The sequence below is a fragment of the Salmo salar genome, chromosome ssa01 (assembly GCF_905237065.1).
Source record: "Salmo salar chromosome ssa01, Ssal_v3.1, whole genome shotgun sequence".
In the NCBI taxonomy this organism is placed as follows: domain Eukaryota; kingdom Metazoa; phylum Chordata; class Actinopteri; order Salmoniformes; family Salmonidae; genus Salmo; species Salmo salar.
Window position 1 is genome coordinate 57,568,148 of NC_059442.1, and position 17,077 is coordinate 57,585,224.

General features: G+C 42.3%; 1 protein-coding gene across 1 annotated transcript in view; it reads left to right on the top strand.

Moving 5' to 3' along the window:
- Positions 1-17,077, top strand: part of psda (pleckstrin and Sec7 domain containing a) — a 64,045-nt gene continuing 46,968 nt past the window's right edge. The window contains exon 1 of the mRNA XM_014202127.2: positions 1-226. The gene's annotated coding sequence lies outside the window, so the exon portion shown is untranslated. The remainder of the gene's footprint in view (positions 227-17,077) is intronic.

A 17,077-nucleotide genomic window follows, 5' to 3' on the forward strand; every position in this document is an offset into this window, starting at 1 on the left:
GCGCGCATGGCGTGCTCTTCGTGGAGCGAGGGTGTATCTGAGGAGCTGTCCGTTTCAGAACGGTTTAGCTATGAATGGAAATCTGCTTTTCAACCAAGGTTACTACGTCAACCTACTCATTGCAGAAAAAAGGGGTTGACCAGCAGCGAATGTAAACACGGCTGCTCGGCGGCTGTATCAGGATTCTGCTGCATCTTATATAATTAGCATTCATGTAATGGCAGGGGTAAGTGACTATCTTCATGAACCGTGACAAGCTTGCAGTGAGGTTTGTTATTGTAGGCTAGCAATGCGACTCTTCATTAATTAATGAAAATATCTCTCCAGGAATTGTTCCAGCTATAATAGCCTATTGTTTTCTTTTTTTAAAGATAGCTCTTGTGTTGAAGCCTATCATTTCCATCTTCTATGCTCCAGTTCACCCAACAACATCACTTTACAGTTCTGTCGCAGAACAGTGACCATAGGGCAGATGCTAGTTGTTTGGGACAGATTGTAAGGTGCAGAGCTCACTTGTAAACTATTGATATTACAGTATTCACATTGCAGACCTAGAGTATCTTCAAATCTGACATAGCCTAACTCCATTCCAAACTTTTTTCAGTGGTCTGTTTATTTTATTTTGCTCAAGCCATAGGCAATGCAGATTTATGTGTGGTAATCAAACACCTGTTCCCTACTGAAGTATTATTTCCCATTCAACAAGACTGAACATAGCCATCTTTCTTTGTGTCAGATCTGTCCAACAGACATTCATGTACATTTATTCTGCCATGTAAAACTGTTTCCCCTAACTACGACCTGGTATCACTGCTGTCCACAAACCACAAGATTATTTGAATATCTTATTTAGTACATATCCAATCACTGTGTCTGACAAGCCTTTTTAAAGTTCAGAGGCAGTAGGCCTAGTCCATTTCCTCCAGCCTATCGGATGACAGTGTTTCATCCGATGACTTGCCTAGTTTAATCAATTAAAACATAAACAAAATCTATAAACTGCACTTCACTGACTTCAGTCCCCTGGCCCAGGTGCAACTCAGTCAGCAAGGCTGTTGCACAATACTTCTGGGTCTCTCTCTCTCTCTCTCTCTCTCTTACAAACACACTTTCTTCTCTCTCACTCTGTCCTTCCTTGTACTGTACATTTCACCTCATCAATTCCACCCTCTTTCTCCTCTGATGCTCTGTCTCCAGTGAGTCCACTTTTCATTCATGGACATCATCCCCCCCCGACTGTGTGGCCATAATGTTTTATGCAGATGCTGCCTGGTGATAAGGGCAGTGTGCATGCCTGACAGACAGACAGACACAGGAGCCTATGACATCGTTTTGATGCTGAGGCCATGATATTTCAGCAGTCCTTAAAAAATGCCCCCACTCCCCCCCCTCTTAGCAATTCCCCTTTCCCCATGTCCCCACCCACTGGGCACCCACTGGTTGAGTCAATGGTGTTTTAAACATAATTTGTCAATGTGGAATCAACCAGTACTGTTTTTGAGATTAGGGTCAAACTTAAATACATTGACTTAACCTGATTTAACAGGTTGTTACATCAATCTAATTTCAACATGATCATCAGAACTATGTGTACGTTGAAATTGCATTGAACTTTTTTTTTCATCCTATGGGTTTTGTACTGTGTTTAAAACATTAGGAAGAACTGCTCTTTCTATGACATACTGACTAGGCGAATCCAGGTGAAAGCTACATTATGATCCCTTATTGATGTCACCTGTTAAATTTATTTCAATCAGTGTAGATGAAGGGGAGAAGACCGGTTAAAGAAAGATTTTTAAGCATTGAGTCAATTGAGACATGGATTGTCTGTGTGTCATTCAGAGGGTGAATGGGCAAGACAAAAAATGTAAATGCCTTTGAACGGGGTAGTAGGTGCCAGGCGCACCAGTTTCAGTGTGTCAAAAATTGCAACGCTGCTGGGTATTTCACACTCAACAGTTTCCCGTGTGTATCAAGAGTGGTCCACCACCCAAAGGACATCCAGCCAACCTGACGATCTGAGGCTGTTCTGATGGCAAAAGGGGGTCCATCTCAATATTACGAAGGTGCTCCTAATGTTTTGGACACTCAGTGATTGGGTGGTTGAAATTATGTTGAATTTTAGATTTGATTAGATATATTTTATTTGACCTTGTTTCAATGTTGATAGTAAAAGGGTATGTTTGAATCAGCATCATTGTTTCAACGTCATGCTATCAACCCAGCCTAGGCAGCCAATAGTAGCCGCTAGATCTGCACTGTCTTCTAGGCTTGGTGTGCATTCACGGTAATACACTCGTGTCCCCTGTGGACCGGCTTTCACATAAAGCATCCTTCATTCAGTCTGCAAAGTTTTTCGGGCAACTTAGGATGTTGCACACCCTTGGCTGAACGCGGTGTGCAACATCCTAATTTGTCAGAAAATCCCCAAATGGTGGTAGGAAATTGTGTTTTATTAAGACGGTACACATATTTTTGCCTTTGCAACCTGAATGGATGATGCTTTATGTACAAGCCGGTCCACAGGTCCATTCAGGTTGCGAGTGTATTACCATGAATGCATATCATTCCTAGACGATAGTGCTGATTTAGCAGCTGCTATCGGCTGCCTAGGCTACCATCAACCTAAATAAAATGTGAAGCCACAGCCCAATGATTTGTGCCTGAACAGGGACTCCTACTGGTATGTGAGGGGTAATGCACTTCAGGTAGAACTCTTTTATATGAAGGATGGGTTGGTTGATTTCAAATGTAATCGACAACTTATTAATATGTTGGATTCACGTCTCTATCTCTTTTACCTTAGGATATTGTATTTTATATATGTTATTCACATTATACAGTGTATTTTCTATCCAAGCAGAATATACGTCTTCAAATGTTAATGTTTGATTGCGTTCAAAATTCATTTTCCAGTTGGTCTACAAGTTAATGATTGATATGTTGGATTCACGTCTTTTTTTTTTAACAATGCTGGTTGAAATGAGATGAAAACAGTACTGGTTGATGACTTTTTCAAATTTTCCACATTGATTCCACGTCACAATATGTTGACAAATTACGTGAAAACAACATTGATTCAAACCGTGTGTCCAGTGGGTGGAGCCATGGAGGGAAGGACATTTCTAAGAGGGGGATTGGGGGGCATTCTTTGAATACCTTCAGTCTGCCACCTCCAGGTGACAATATAATTCTGATTCCTCCAGTGAATATTATACAGTACTTCAACGTTGATTCAACCAGTGTGTGCCCAGTAGGCAGGCTCCCCACTGCAGCCTGGCTTGGCACTGCATCTCATCAGAGAATAGATTGCTCCAATAACAGAGGTAGTGCATTGCGCCATTCTCCAGCCCAGATTGATCTGACTGTGTAAGGCACTTGGTTAAGCATATGAGCCATCGATCTGTCTGCCAGAGCATAAAGTGGGATTTCTGGGCCATAAAACATTCTGATGCAATATAGCTGGACTGAAGACAATGCAGGGCCATTCTGTGGTTAATGTTTTCATTCACATGCTGTGATGTTTTTCTTAGAATCTGAGCTATGGATGGGGATGTTAAACTGTCCCCAGATGAAACGGCTCACTTTGCATGGTCAGTGGATGTGACTGTAATTCTGTGTAGGGTGATAATGTGGGAAAGTCGACCTGAGCATCCACAGGTTAGTCATTTCCAAATGATACCACGTTCATAATTATCCTTAAGGTCTATATCAGCCCTCTCCAACCCTGTTCTGGAGAGCTACCGTTCCTGTAGGTTTTCACTCCAACCCTAATCTAGCGCACCTGATTCTAATAGTTAGCTGGTTGATAGCCTGTATCAGGTTAGTTACAACTGGGGTTGGAGTGAAACTGATAGGAGGGTAGCTCTACGGGAACAGGGTTGGAGAACCCTGGTCTATATGCTGAAGTTCAGGCTTTATTTGAAAAGTTTAAGTAGGAAATTGCATGAATTTTGACCATTACAGACAGTGTGTCCAAGTCTGAAAAAAAGCTTTTCAATCAGTCATTTCATGGCTTTTTAAAAGGTGTCACAGAGCTTGTTTTTCCATTCACAGCTATCCCCAAGTATTAGTTATGAAGATGAGACGTTAATGAAGCAATACAGACCAAATTCAAGTGTCTACAGACCAAATTCAAGGGAGGTAACTGGGACAGACAATGTGACATCCATAACGTTTTTTAAGAAAAGTTTTTTGTAAAACATGCACCTTAGATCGGATCATCAACTTTTTCTGTAAAGCGATGGTTTTGTATGGTCTATAATTACATTTCTCTCTTTTCATTATCAGTATCCTTTTCCAGCGTAATCCATAACGGTTGTGGATGTGATGGGTATTGATGCATGTTGTGCATACACCACATTGTTTGTGCTTGTTCTGAGATGTATTCTTCAGATGGTTACTGAAGCAAATGTTGATATGATGTGAAAATCATGTGTTCTAGCTAATATTCTCTTGGAAAACATGTTGAAATGCATTTCTCATATATGACAGTGCTATTCTTTAGATAGAAAGATGAGAACAGGCGTAGTATTTTTCAAATGAACCCCCCCCCCAAAAAAATATACCGAATAAATCTAGTGTCCAGAAAAGTGTATTTGCAATATACATTTACATTTTAGTCATTTAGCAGACGCTGTTATCCAAAGTGACTTACAGTTAGTGCATTCATCTTAAAATCGCTTGGTGGGACAACCACATAGCTCAGTCATAGTAAGTACATTTTTCCTCAAAGTAGCTAGTAGCTAGTAAAGGCAGTGCTAGTAAGGGGATAAAAGTGAAATGCGAGTTTTAGTTCACAATTTGGTTGGCTGCTGTCTACCTCTTATATTTGATATACAGTACCCATCAAAAGTTTGGACACACCTACTCAAGGGTTCAAAACTATGAAATAACACATATGAATAACACAAAAAAGTGTTAAACAAATCAAAATGTATTTTATATTCTTCAAAGTAGCCACCCTTTGCCTTGATAACGGCTTTGCACACTCTTGGCATTCTCTCAACCAGTTTCATGAGTAGTCATCTGGAATGCATTTCAATTAACAGATGTGACTTGTTAATTTGTGGAATTTCTTTCGTTCTTAATGCATTTGAGCCAATCAGTTGTGTTGTGACAAGGTAGTGGGTGTATACAGACGATAGCCCTATTTGGTAAAAGACCAAGTCCATATTATGGCAAGAACAGCTCAAATAAGCAAAGAGAAATTACAGTCCATCATTACTTTAAGACATGAAGGTCAGTCAATTCGGAAAACTTCAAGAACTTGAAACGGAAACTGGCTCTCATGAGGACCGCCACAGGAAACAAAGACCCAGAGTTACCTCTGCTGCAGAGGATCATTTCATTAGAGTTAAAAGCACCTCAGATTGTAGTCCAAATAAATGCTTCACAGATTTCAAGTAACAGACACATCTCAACAGCGACTATTCAGAGGAGACTGCGTGAGTCAGGCCTTCATGGTTGAATTTCTGCAAAGAAACCACTACTAAAGGACACCAATAATAAGAAGAGACTTGCCTGGGCCAAGAAACACGAGTGATGGACATTAGACCAGTGGAAATCTGTCCTTTGGTCTTATGAGTCCAAATTTGAGATTTTTGGTTCCAACCGCTGTGTCTTTGTGAGACACAGAGTAGGTGAGCGAATGATCTCTGCATGTGTGGTTCCCACCGTGAAGCATGGAGGAGGAGGTGTGATGGTGTGGGGGTGCTTTGCTGGTGACGCTGTCTGTGATTTATTTAGAATTCAAGGCACACTTAACCAGCATGGGTACCACAGCATTCTGTAGCGATATGCCCTCCCATCTGGTTTGGAGATGGTGCTTCATCAGATGACCTGGCCTCCACAATCACCCGACCTCAACCCAATTGAGAGGGTTTGGGATGAGTTGGACCGCAGAGTCAAGGAAAAGCGTGTGCAAAGCTGTCAAGGCAAATGGTGGTTACTTTGAAGAATCTAAAATATTTTTTTATTTGTTTAACATGTTTTTGGATACTACATGATTCCATGTGTGTTATTTCATAGTTTTGATGTCTTCACTATTATTCTACAATGTAGAAAATAGTAAAAATAAAGAAAATCCCTTTAATGAGTAGTTGTGTCCAAACTTTTGACTGGTACTGTATATATTAGGGTGTGGTGTCTGGCCTTGTATCCTATTCAGACTATCTGTAATTATGCAATCCTAATGTACTATGCCTTTTGCTGACATTTTAAAAACATTCCAAATGACAAATCTATTTATATTAGATTTTGACCAAGACATCTTTAAAATGTTAATGTCTATTTCAGACTCTGTAACGTCCATAACGGAGGGTGTGATATCCATAACGGTAGTTTTTTTTAATCGAAAGTAATTATTGGAATGACAATCTTTTCAAAATAATAGTTTTTGTGTTCAGCCAAACCTTTCCTTCGAAATGCCTAGTCATGTTTTGACCTAAGACTTACGAACTCAGACTTATAATAATATATTCAGTCTCCCCAAAAATCTTGTCCATTTCATGTAACATCCATAACGCACCTTATTTTCATTATTTCTCCAACAAGCCAATATTTAGAAGTCTGCTTTTTGGGGTTATACACTCCCTCGAAGGGGTACTATAGACACACTCATCAAACATTTCATTTCAACATTTTTTGTCAATTCTGTGAGACATTAAAGTTTTGGGGGATTTCTGCATGCAGATGTAATGTCCATAACGCTGGAATCGCCCTTAACAATTGACTGTTGCTGATAAGCATCTTGGTGAGTAAGGGGTTGATTGTTCCGTACTGTACATGGAATTGATCTGCTTATATGCTCAGCTGCTGATGGGTCAAAAGATTAGGATATAGCTACATACAATTGACTTCAGGGTCAGTCTTATGACATGAAATTGAATCGGTCTCACGTGAATCTGTCTCAGCTGTTTTATAGGCTCCATTGTTTTGAAATCGGACATTGCGTTTGGGTCTGAGGAGACTCTGAATCCCACTTGGTGTCAGCCAAGATTTTTTAATGTATTTTTTATTTCACCTTTATTTAACCAGGTAGGCTAGTTGAGAACAAGTTCTCATTTGCAACTGTGACCTGGCCAAGATAAAGCAAAGCAATTCGACACATACAACAACACAGAGTTACACATGGAATAAACATACATACAGTCAATAATACAGTAGAACAAAAGAAAACAAAAAGTCTATATACAGTGGATGAATCCAGTCACACATTCCCTTCAGCGAAGCCACAGCACCATTTACAGCTTCACAAAGACTTATTAAGTCTCTAAAGATCACCATTAGTAAAGCTTGTTTTCCCAGTCTGGATTTTGCGTTGACGGGTTAAGCTGTCTGTCTGGAAAGACCAATCCAGAGAGGTCTGAGTCTGCATTTCCTTTCCCCTCGTTCTTGTCTGGAAGGATCGGACACCAGCCAGGAGAAGATTGACTGGGGAAGTTGTGGAAATTCACTTCTGATCGCAGCCAAGCCACAGAAAATAGAGAGTGAGGCGGGGTGACAGGCTGGGAGGGGTAGGACTGGCACAATACAGTGGGGTGCCATTTGTTAAGCTGTCACTTCCATGTGGCAGTGAGAGAATAATAACTTACATGGTCTCTGCTCTGCTGTTTATCTGTCATCAAACGTGATTGACAGAATGTATTACATACAATTCCCAAGTCCAGAACCTCCTGGTGAGATAGAGTAGAGACCATGCTACAGCCAGCCAGTCAGTGTTGATACCTAGAGAGAGTGCTAGTAGGGTTATCAGAGGGATAGAAAAGCACTGACTGTCCGAGGGTGAGCTTGTGAACCTGACGCCCCGGATTTGTCTATCTTTGTAGTTCCTCAGAGGATCACAACTTTTACCCCGGACTCTACGACTCAAATTAGCCCTGTCTCTTTATCCTGGCATGCCAGTCCTGTCTGACCTTGTTAGCTCCACAGGAACTATAAGCTGCACTGTCTTCAACCATCTGTTAGTGCTAAACAAACTACTTTACACCACTAGCCATTGGGCCGGTAAGACGGCACTGGATCAAGGGATCTGATTGGTCGAGAACTCTTCCTGGAGGGAGGGACAAAGCACCATGAGTGGCAGGAGGTGGAAGACAGTGCTCCATTGGACTTAGGGAGTCTAGAGGAGGAGGAGGAGGAGGAGGAAGAGGAGGGAGGAGCACACACTGAGTAGTGTGGGAGGCGTAAATCCAGTATGGATGAGCTGGCAAAGCGGACAGCCACTGTAAGTTTAGAGGTGGTGAAGAGGAGAAAGGGAGACGAGAGGGAGGAAGGAGTCAGTCCCAGCCTTTGTTGCTGCCACTCAGGGGATGCTGTTTGCAAGATGGGGAGGAGTCTGAGGTAAGAGAGATTGGTGTTATAGTGGGACTCTGTGTACAGTGTATGTGTGCCTGTGGATTGAACAAATCAAGTCAAATCAAACTATTCATCACATGCTTCGTAAACAACCGGTGTAGACTGACAGGGAAATGCTTGCTTACTGTTAGTCTACACCTGTTTGTTTACAAAGCATTTGACAAATAACATTTTATTAGATTTGAACAGCAATGGAGGAGGTGGGTGGAATCCTATTAGGTAGAGTACAGAAAAAGTCTGCCTAACTGCCCTGCTTATCAGGGTGTGTGAGAAAGAAGGAAGAGAAGGGTGGGGGACACATGTTGATCCTTGAGTGTGCTATTATGAGGTTGTACTCTACCCAGTGTTCCTTTTTCAACAACCAGTTCAACATGTGGCTTTGTGATGTTATTAATATGAATGTCTATTGGTCTCTTTGTTTTAAAAATACTTGAGACTAGAATTGACAGATGTGTTTTTTTAAATTGTCTACTTAGTTGCTAGTCTGTGAAAAACCAAAACAACCAGACATGATTTTTGAGGCGTTATGATTTAGGAGCAAGTGTTTTTTTATTTTTTTATTAATAAAATCTCCCTCAAATTCTCCTCCACCTGGTCATCAGGGGAGATTGATGTCTGTGATAATCGGGGTTTGAATTTGATGAAACTAAATGGATCTGACATTTAAAAAAAATTAATAGTTCTGTCTCATGGTTGTAATAGTCTCCAGCTGTCTGGTTGATGTCCTGGGTCAGGGCGAAATCCAGATAGATAACTTTTGAAAAACTGGGCTCTGGATTTATTCCACTTCATACGGGCCCAATTAACTTAACTATTTATACAGTGGCCTAGAGTGGCCTTTCCTTCATTTGTTCACGTCTGACTCCTGCCAGACTACTTTGTATTCAATGACGTAAGCACGGGTCCTGTCCCCTGTCTCAAGAACAGGTAGTTAACCTTGTTGTGTAATTCGATATACTAAATCTATAGTTTGCTTATTTCTGTATCTTCGTAGTATTAATTTTTACATGCATAAGGACAACTAAACATCTTGGGACAAGCCAACCAGAAGTTATTTGTACTGAACTCTTTTTTGTTAACCACCCCCCCCCCCTTTTTGGTGCTTTTGTAAAACTGTCACCCAGCATTCTATTACACAAGTAGGTGTCCATTTCAGGTCGTTGTCAGTTACCTTGGTATTCACAGATAGTGTTACAACTTGTCTTGTGACCTGACTCTTCATCGCCCCTCTATGTGTTCTGTCGTTAACACAAAACCTTACTAATCTTGATTGACCAGTGTGTAGGGATAGCTGAGGTGATTACTGTATGTGTTGTTGTCTTAAACAGCAATGCTGTACAGTGGGTATCATAAGTATTCACACCCTTGGATTTCTTTCACATTTTGTTGCGTTAGAAAGTGGGATTGAAATAAATTGAAGGCGCTGTGAACGTTATTTAAGATACTCATCAAAGAGGCAAGGTTTCTGATGTTTTCGAAAGATGGGCAGGGACTCCGCTATCCTGACTTTAGGGGGAAGCTTGTTCCACCGTTGGGGTACCAGGACAGAGAATAACTTTGACTGGGCTGAGTGGGAGCTGCCGAGAAACCAGAGGTAGTGGAATGGAGTGCTCGACTGTAAGGATTTGAGCATAGCCTGAAGGTAAGGAGGGGCAGTTCCCCTTGCTGCTCCGTAGGTCTTGAAGATGATGCAAGCTTCGACTGGAAGCCAGTGGAGTGTGCGGAGAAGTGGGATGACATGGATTAATTTAGGAAGGTTGAAAACCAGGCGGGCTGTGGCATTATGGATAAGTTGCAGGGGTTTGATGGCACAAGCAGGGAGCCCAGCCAACAGAGTTGCAGTAGTCTAGACAGGAGATGACAAGAGCTTGGATTAGGACCTGTGCCTCTTCCTGTGTGAGGAAAGGTCGTACTCTATGAATGTTGTAAAGCATGAACCTGCAGGAGTGAGTCATTACTTTGATGTTTGCGGAGAACGACAGGGTGTTGTCCAGGGTCAAGCCAAGGTTCTTTGCACTCTGGGAGGGGGACACAGTGGTGTTGTCAACTGTGATGGAGAGGTCTTGGAGCGGGCAAGCCTTCCACGGAAGAGGAAGAGCAGCTCAGTTTTTTCGAGGTTGAGCTTGAAGTGGTGGACCGACATCCAAGCTGAGATGTCTGCCTGGCATGCAGAGATCCGTGTTGCCACCTGGGTGTCAGAAGGGGGGGGGGACAAGAGTAGTTGAGTGTCAACCGCATAGCAATGATAAGAGAAACAATGTGAGGATATGACAGAGATGAATGACTTTGTGTAAAGAGGAGAGGGCTGAGAACCAAGCCCTGTGGGACACCAGTGGTGAGAGCATGTGGTGCAGACACAGATCCTCTCCACAACACCTGGTAGGAGCAATCTGCCAGGTAGGATGCAATCCAGGAGTGTGCCGAGCCTGAGATGCCCAACCCTGAGAGAAGAGTGAGAGAGAGAAAGAAAAAAGAAGGAAAGTCACCGCATGCTCAAGTGTTTTGGAAAGAATGGATACCGGTCTGTAGTTTTTTACGCCGAAGGGGTCGAGTGTTGGTTTCTTGAGGAGGGGAACCACTTTGTCCATTTTGAAGTCAGAGGGAAAGCAGGCAGTGGTCAGGGATGAGGGAAGTGAGGAATGTGAGAAGGTCTGGAGGAGGGGATGTGTTCAAGTGGGCAGGTTGTTGGGCGGCCAGACATCCCTAGTCACAGGGTAGTTCTGTGTCAGTGGAGACTCAGTAGGCTGAGTGAATGAGGAGCAGATGTCGTCAACCTTTTTAACAAAAAAAGAAAAGTGCTTGACAAAGTCACCCGCAGGGAGGGAGAGGAGGATTAAGGAGGGACGATAAAGTGGAGGCATTTCCCAGGGTTGGAGGCAGAAGCTTGACATTTTGAGTGATAGAAAGCGGATTTTGTTCGTACGTATACATTTTGTATATAGAGTAAATAATTTGTTTAAATTATACAAAAATAAATGTAAAAATAATTAAAGCGGCTTTAGCAGCCGATACGGAGGAAGAGAAGGTAGAGAGGAGGGAGCGAAAGGATGATAGGTCCTCCGGAAGTTTCTTTTTCCCACATTTCTACTCAGCTGCCCGCAGCCCTGTTCTGTTAGCATGCAGTGAGACACTCAGTCACGGAGCAGGAGGGGAAGGTTGGGCCAGCTGGAAGGAAAGGGGACTGTGAGAGTCAAAGAATGCAGAAAGGGAGAAGAGTAGGGTCAAATAGGCAGAGTCAGGAGACTGGAGGGAGAAGGACTTAGCAGAAAGAAGAGAGGATAGGATTGAGTGAGTAGGGTTGGAGGAAACAAAGTAGTGATCAGAGAGATGGGGGGGGGGTTGCAACTACACTTAAAAAGATATTAAGTGTCTGATGTGTTATTGTTACCATCTACTAAACAATTCCCTTCTTTATGATGCTTTCAAAAAGCTCCCAGGTATGTTTTGTTGAATCTGCTTGACTGAGGGGCCTTACAGATGTACAGTATGGGTGAAAGATGAAGGAGTAGCCATTCAGTAATGTCAACCCATATTATTTTACACTGAGTGAGTCCATGTAACTTATATGTGATTTGTTAAGCAAAATTGTACTCCAGAACTAATTTAGGCTTGCCTAAACAAAGAGAAATACTTAGGCCACGACTATATTTTTGTTGATAATTTTTGGGGGATTAATTTGTAGAATTTTCTATTCACTTTGACATTATACAATATTTTATGCAGATCAATCTATTTCAATCCCACTTTGTAATGCAACAAAATGTGAAAAACTCCAAGGGGTAAATACTTATGGTACATACTGTAGTTTAGTATTTGGTACTGTGGAGGGCCCTACCTGCTTTTCTGAAATGCAGCCCTTTCTGTGGTGTTTTTCAGAGAGTGAAACAGGTTTATTCTTCCTGTCCTCAGGTTAGTGTATGACCCCTGCTAAGTTTGGTTTGTCGTGTCTTTGGCTATGCCGGATTAAGTGATATGACATGCTAACCTATAAAATCCTTTCTCTGTAATTAATATTACCTGATTATGCTAAATGTAATTAACTAGAAAGTCGGGGCACCACGGAAGAACGTTTATAGAGCCGTTATCTTCCGAATAAACTCTTAAAATACTTAGTCATATTTTACATCGATAGCAGTCAATATTAACCCTTATCTTATTTTCAGTCTCATAATGAAAGTTGTAAATTCTTGGCTATCTTCACGAACCCTGGCTAACAAGTTGAATCAGCAATACCAAATTGTGTTTAATTATTTATTTACTAAATACCTAAACTAATCACACAGAATTACATATACACAGAATACAAATGATGTCATACAGAAAACGTCCTGGTGGACGGAACCTGTATGATGGCTGGTTACACAAAGGAAAGGGGGTTGGGCTTGAATGAAAGAGCGGGAAGAGTTAGGAACGAAGAAACAGCAACTATGCTATCGTAAATACATTATCTTATGCATTCTAAATTACCGCCCATTTGGAAAAGGAAAATGCAATAAATATTTACTCTGAGCTGCGCTTCGGTAGATTGGTCGTAGATGCTGGCCGGGTTGGCCAACAGATCTTCCTGTCCTCGGAAGAATGTCTCTGGTGGTAAATTGGATACGTGGTGGTATCTTCGTCTGTTCGTTGTTAGACTGGATCCGTCGTCCGTCCTTTCCTAGCCCCCGTCTACAGCGGCCGCTGCTAACTCAACGGCTAGGAAGTATCACTTCTGTAGTGAATAAGCTCAAAGTTCATACCATTCGCCACCAAAGCTCACGCCGAGGTTGGCTTAGTTCTGTACTTGACGTGTGTCCTTCTAACGTAGAGGCTGCAGACCTCACGTACTGGAACATGTGGTTATCTTTTCGTCAAAGGCTTATATAGTGGAGAGGGGGAAGGATGTGTTTCATCGTTTATAACCCCTGTCTCTTCACAGGCGTGGGCCACTGATCAAGCAGGGCACTTTCCTTATGAAAACCCAATTCTCTCATTTGGAAGCCAAAATTACATTTAATCTCCTAACAAACAATTTCAATATCAAACATTTCAATTGCATAACAATTCCATGTTACTCTGATAACTAGAGGGTGTATACTTTCTCAGGTACAGTTTATGTCATCCTGTCATCAGTCATAATGTCTCAGATGACAACCGAACTGACATCCATACTCATTACGTTCCCAAGCATATTTCCAACTGGTTTTATTACCAAAATATGGTTCCTTTTCCCCATTTGTTTGATGTTCCCAGACTCTCTATATTTAACACAGGCTATTCAAGTCCTTCAGTAGGGTCAGAAAGAGAGGGGAAGGGAGAAAGGTATTTACGGGGGGGTCATAAACCTTACCCACAGGCCAACGTCATGATAGGTTGCATGTTCAGGATTCTCCACAGGACTTTTCACTCTGACTTTATGGAGTATTTTGTGTGGCTCAATCACCCAAAAAATAAATTGAAGTCTCTTTCAATCCCACTCTAACGTGTTCAAAATGTGACAAATATCCAAGGGTGGGTGAATACTTTATTATACCTACTGTACAGGGCTAAAAATGAAACTGCACAGGGAGGCTCAGGCCAAAAGATGAGGGTAAATGGTGCTGGGGAATATGATTAGCAAGATGGTCACGTAGCCTAACTGCAGTCAATTCAACAGGTTCGTAATCACAAAGGCCATGCATTTGTCACAGACATCTTCTCAGAACGCCCCTATCAGAGTACGTGTTTGTACGAGTGTGTGCGTCAAGGTGGATCTCTCTGTGTAATTTACAATCTGCTGTCACCTTGACATTTCATTACATTTTCTACAGTGTGAGACCAGAGGCTGCTGTGTTGAATCACTAATAAATATTTTTCCCTTCTCTTTATAAAGGTTGTTGGACACAGTACAGGCCAAGGGTAGGTTAGATGATATACTTGTTTACAACTACTGGACAGGATCCCTCCCTTACCTTTGCGTTAGTGTGTCTCTGCAGTGACTGTGCAGCTATGGGTGTGCGAGGCGTGTATGTGTGACTGCCCTCGACCATGCCTGGCACTTTCCCAGGAGAGTCATGACACAACCCTGCTTTTTCCTGGGATTTCGGATAGTCGTGATCAGCCCCTGCATCCAGCTTGTGTGTGTGTGTGTGTGTGTGTGTGTGTGTGTGTGTGTGTGTGTGTGTGTGTGTGTGTGTGTGTGTGTGTGTGTGTGTGTGTGTGTGTGTGTGTGTGTGTGTGTGTGTGTGTGTGTGTGATTTAGGGTCTGGGATGATTTGGATCATGACACTATTTCCCTTAAGGGCATTTCAAAGGCGTACATACACAGATGTGTGAGATACTGATGACATGGGAGATGATTGTTTATCTTTAGTGATCAAATTTCCAGACCAAAAAAAAGCATAATAATCTTTTCAAACTATTCATTACTTTGCCTTAATTACCATTATCTGGCCTTGGTAACTACCTGCTACACTATAATTACTGGTGTCTCTGAGTGTCTGTACGTGATGTGTGAGGATCAGACTGACAACATTGCGTCCGGTAAGAGCTAATATTAGAGCAAGGTGCTGGCAGTGGCAGTGGTTGGGGCTTTCCTCCTCCTACTTATGATTTGTGTGGTAATGACTGTCCTGCCGTGACTAAGGTAAACAACGTGGAGACAACATAGAGAGAACAAGTTCCTCTAAAGGTGGGCCCATGACCTCTCAAAAGGAAACTATGTCAGAGCCACTATCGAATTTAACCAGACATTATATCAATTCCAAATGTGTTGCCTCTCTCTGGTATCTCTGTAATTAAACTCAAACTGAGAGAATTTCACACTTGCTATTCTAGACTGAGGAGATGGTGTGAGTGTGAACTTGACAGACACTACAAATTTGGATTGATAATAAAAAAACGTGGAATGTGTTGGGTAACCACAAAGTAACTTGTCTGCCTGCTGTTGTCTCTTGTTTTGGTTCATTCTGAGCCTCAAAGTTCAAGGATCCCTCACCTTTCAAAATAGCTTTGATTAATCCAACAGACCTCTTACAGGTCTGTTTCCAACTAGCAATCAGACACATTTGTGGAGTCCATCACAGATCCAAGCAAGACCTGTACTGTATGATAACAAATTGTTTACAGCCAGGAGCCATCACTTATGATACTATGATACATTATTATTTCTGGCAAAACATTTTCAGGTTTTACTCTTCTGACGCACTATTTTGAGAGGGGTCAGACTGTTCTGTGTAGTTGAGGATTCTCTGGTAACAACATATTACTCACAGAACACCTAACAGAGCTGAGAACACCAGAACACTACTCTTACCTACCTCCGCAGACACTCAAGCTGCTTCGCCATCGCTATTTAATAGCAGGAATAGAAAGCACATGTGGAAGTCCATGCCACTATATGGAAATGTTGTTTAGGTCGGCATTTGAACAGTTAGCCAGGGAATAGTGAGTTGTAAATGGTTGTGTGGGGGAAAAAAACGTGATGTACTGTACAGTCATGGCCAAAAGTTTTGAGAATGACACAAATATTAATTTTCACGAAGTTTGCTGCTTCAGTGTCTTTAAATATTTTTGTCAGATGTTACTATGGAATACTGAAGTATAATTACAAGCATTTCATAAGTGTCAAAAGCTTTTATTGACAATTACATGAAGTTGATGCAAAGAGTCAATATTTGCAGTGTTGACCCTTCTTTTTCAAGACCTCTGCAATCCGCCCTGGCATGCTGTCAATTAACTTCTGAGCGACATCCTGACTGATGGCAGCCCATTCTTGCATAATCAATGCTTGGAGTTTGTCAGAATTTGTGGGTTTTTGTTTGTCCACTCGCCTCTTGAGGATTGACCACAAGTTCTCAATGGGATTAAGGTCTGGGGAGTTTCCTGGCCATGGACCCAAAATATTGATGTTTTGTTCCCAGAGCCACTTAGTTATCACTTTTGCCTTATGGCAAGGTGCTCCATCATGCTGGAAAAGGCATTGTTCGTCACCAAACTGTTCCTGGATGGTTGGGAGAAGTTGCTCGCGGAGGATGTGTTGGTACCATTCTTTATTCATGGCTGTGTTCTTAGGCCAAATTGTGAGTGAGCCCACTCCCTTGGCTGAGAAGCAACCCCACACATGAATGGTCTAAGGATGCTTTACTGTTGGCATGACACAGGACTGATGGTAGCGCTCACCTTGTCTTCTCCGGACAAGCTTTTTTCCAGATGCCCCAGTCCTCAGCAGTCCAATCCCTGTACCTTTTACAGAATATCAGTCTGTCCCTGATGTTTTTCCTGGAGATAAGTGGCTACTTTGCTGCCCTTCTTGACACCAGGCCATCCTCCAAAACTCTTCGCCTCACTGTGCGTGCAGATACACTCACACCTGCCTGCTGCCATTCCTGAGCAAGCTCTGTACTGGTGGTGCCCCGATCCCGCAGCTGAATCAACTTTAGGAGACGGTCCTAGCGCTTGCTGGACTTTCTTTGGCGCCCTGAAGCCTTCTTCACAACAGTTGAACCTCTCTCCTTGAAGTTCTTGATGATCCGATAAATGGTTGGTTTAGGAGCAATCTTACTGGCAGCAATATCCTTGCCTGTGAAGCCCTTTTTGTGCAAAGCAATGATGACGGCACATGTTTCCTTGCAGGTAACCATGGTTGACAGAGGAAGAACAATGATTCCAAGCACCACCCTCGTTTTGAAGCTTCCAGTCTGTTATTCGAACTCAATCAGCATGACAGAGTGATCTCGAGCCTTGTCCTTGTCAACACTCA